The following is a 3,635-nucleotide window of genomic DNA, read 5'->3' as shown; positions in this document are numbered from 1 at the left end:
CCATACATCGAAAATATCTATCTCTAAAATGGTGGTGAGAGGCATTTCATTTTTCTTTAAAATTTCACCGGCCCTTTGACATTCATCACAACGCTTGACAAGATCACTAGCATCCTTGTAGAGAGTGGGCCAGTAGAAACCGCCTTATCATGTTTTGAGTCTTTCGTGAAAGATTTAGCTTGCTTTCGCTTAAAATTCTAACCTAATTGAGGATATATTGTTGCGCCTCTGTTTTTTGTGCGCTTCATTTCGCGATTTTCAGGATTTAATCCTACTTTTCATCCTTTTCAACTCTTTTAAAGTCGTTTGTGGATTGTGATAATTTGATTTTGACTGAGAAAAATAAGTTTCAACTATGATGTTTCACAATTTGGGATAGCTATGTAATCCAACAGATATGCCTTTTAATTTCTATGACCTTCTTTATTTTTTTTCCTCCTCTCATGGGTTACACAAAAAGCATGAATTTGTTTAAAAAATTCATGTCTAATTTCATATTTCCCTGCCTTAGATGTGAGGATGGGTGAGATGCCCAATTTAGTGTTCAATTTGATAAGAAATAGATAAATGATGTTGAATGGCATAATATAAGCAACATATACAATGAGCGAAAATTTAATGTACATATCAGTTCTGAAACAGTAGAAGATTTGAATTAGTGTTAATTTCACAAGCACATATATGTTTATAGATTATTGAAAAGAAAGTTAATAGTAATCGTACTTAGATCACATTGTTAATAGAAGGATATACCATTTTAAATCCAAGTCCGAATCCTTGAAACTTTTTGTGCATATCCGGAGATTGGAGCTGCTAATCTTGAAACACAATGAATCATATGGTAAGATTTCACTAAAAGCTAGAAGCTATTACATAAGTGATGGACTCACATATTTAATTTCATTGTTCTGAAATATTATCCCGTTAATCTCCCTATATAATTACTTTTCCATGAAAACCATACAATTTTTTTCCAGACACTTCAAGAAACAACAGAATTTCATTTAGAAGATAATCTACAAAATAATATCAATATGGCAAGTAATTTTTCGAAAAGGCAGATTCTCATGCCAGGACTAAAATTTGAAAAAGAAAAAAGAAAAAAATCAGAAATAAAATTCATTAATGATTTTGGTTTACGAACTAACTATCATGTACATGAAGATTTATTGATAGATTTTCAATAGAGGATAAAACAAAGAAAAGAATTTCTAAGATATCAATGAAAGATGTAGCATTTAGGAAATTAGAAACTTACATCTTTTGCCATCTTCAATATTTAGGCTATCAAGACTAAGGATTGTTCTATTCATCATGTACTTTCAATCTGACTTGAATCACAATTTAAGTAAGGTTTTCCATGAGGAGAAATGACTCAGTTTCTGCTAACAAGTATATTTCTAAGATATCATGAATAAATCAGAAATAATTTTTATTTGTATTCTATGTCAGAGAAAATGCTTCTTGAGTGAGTTAATATTGTAATTAACAACAACAACAACAAAAAGGTAAATATTGTATAGTTGGTGACATCAATCTTATTATTAGTAGAGTTGACGCCAAAGATTCACCTTGTACAAGAATTGGTTAATATCATTTCCCTCTTAAAGAAACATAGTGAATATATGGTTTATGCTCTCTAACTCTTGTAGTTGAGTTGTATAAGTTGCTCCATTTATAGCTATTGTAGTTCCTGACTTCTTGTGAATGAGGAGGATTTACAGGTTCAATTAAGGAACCATTAGATGCTATTGCAATTTTTGTTCTAGGTAGTGTTCAGAAAATAAAAGTCAGATATATTTGGGTCTCAATAGTATTTTTTATTAATCTGACTCTATTCGCTTCTGATGTTACCTCTGCCAGCAAACTATTTCTGTTTACTTCATGTGTTTTAATTTCTATAATTGCAGTTTTGTAGGAATAATGGGTTCTGAACAAAAAAACAAACATGTTTGCTCCGCAAAATCGGAAGCTGAGATGAAACTTAGGCGACATGAAACATACAGACTAATATCTGCAGAAAAAAAGGAAGCACTGTTACAACAGCGACGAACAAAAAGACGAGTTAAAAAGGAGTGGTCTTTCTGAGAATGTTGCTTTTCCTAGCACTACTGCAGCTGCAACTGAGTTTCAGCAACAAAATGTTCCTCTTAGGGGCTCTTCTTTTGTTTCAAGAACAGGTTAGAACACATCCTTTGTAATTTTATTTTTTGTAGAAATATCCCTTGATACTCTTTGCATGTGAGTATAATTAAATGATGCTAAGTTTGTGTTGTGTTTTTCTACTAGCCAACGAGGGTCGCGTTGATGCTTTACCTGTTACATTTGACATGCAAAAGAGTATAACTTGTCCCTTCTACTCCTTTGAAGTAGGCAAGTATCGAGGATGCAACGTTGACTTTTAGACAATGTCTTTATTTATTGCTAATTTATTACTTTTTGGCGTTGGGCTCCACGTCACGTGCATCCAATGAAAACAGTAGTATGAGCTCAACAATGGTTGGAAAAAAAGGTTTGCACCAATTTTTTATTATGATAGTGTTGTATATTACCTAATTGGTAATTTTATGCTAATGATACCTAAATATACAGGTTATAACTCAAAAAAAAGTGTTGTACATACGTAGGACAGTTACAATCTGATTATATTCCCTTGAAAACTGTTCCTAATTGTAAATTTTGTGGTGCAAAAAAAATTTGAATATGAACCACCTGGATTCTGCTGTAACAATGGTTCGATCAAGTTAGTTTCACATGAGATGCCTGCTGAACTACAAAATTTATATTTGGGGACTATGGAAGAATGTAAACATTTTCGAACATATATCAGAACATACAATAATATATTTGTTTACATCACTTGGTGTAAATTATGACAAAGAATTAGCAAAAAAAAAATTATGGTATTTATACATTTAGAGTTCAAGGGAAGATGTACCATTTTATAAATGATTTGCTGCCTCCGAGTGGAATAGCAAGAAATCTACAACTATACTTCTACGACAACGATAACGAATTAGCTAACAGAATGGCTTGCTCTGAAAAATTCATGAATCAATAGTAGAAAAACTAATGAATATACTGAGTACTAATCCATACTCTATTTTCTTAAAATCCCTAATAGATGTTCCAAATCTATCGAACTACAATATGAATCTGGGAGTAGCTCTGCATGGTGATTGTGGATTTGGGAGCGCGATCCGAAGTGAATTCGGATGTCCGTGGAGCATTTTGGAGTCATTTGGCTAAAGATAGAAATTTGAAGGTTTTTGAGAAGTTTGACCGGAGGTGGACTTTTTGATATCAGGGTCGGAATCCGATTCCGGAAGTTGGAGTAGGTCCGTAATGTCGAATACTTGTGCGCAAAATTTAAAGTCAATCGGACGTGATTTGATAGGTTTAAACATCTAAAGTAGAAGTTTGAGATTCTAAAGTTCATAAAGTTTGGATTGGAGGTCGATTCGTGGTTTTAGCATTGTTTGATATGATTTGAGGCCTCGATCAAGTCCGTAATGTGTTTTGGGACTGGTTGGTATGATTGGATGGGGTCCCGGGGGCCTCGGGTGGATTCCGGATGGTTAACGGATCGAAAATGAAATTTTGAGAAGTGCTGAAGCTGCTGCTTCTGTCATAAC

At 33.3% G+C, this 3,635-nt stretch overlaps 1 long non-coding RNA gene across 1 annotated transcript; it reads left to right on the top strand.

The window, feature by feature from the left end:
• The first annotated feature begins 174 nt into the window (after positions 1-174).
• Positions 175-2,708, top strand: LOC109222303. The gene is made up of 2 exons (XR_002067397.1): positions 175-2,180; positions 2,290-2,708. It is a non-coding gene; the product is annotated as an uncharacterized LOC109222303 (long non-coding RNA).
• The last annotated feature ends 927 nt before the right edge of the window (positions 2,709-3,635 follow it).

Source organism: Nicotiana attenuata, unplaced genomic scaffold, assembly GCF_001879085.1.
Source record: "Nicotiana attenuata strain UT unplaced genomic scaffold, NIATTr2, whole genome shotgun sequence".
In the NCBI taxonomy this organism is placed as follows: domain Eukaryota; kingdom Viridiplantae; phylum Streptophyta; class Magnoliopsida; order Solanales; family Solanaceae; genus Nicotiana; species Nicotiana attenuata.
Note: the sequence above shows the minus strand (reverse complement) of the source record. Positions and strands in the feature narration are given on the sequence as shown.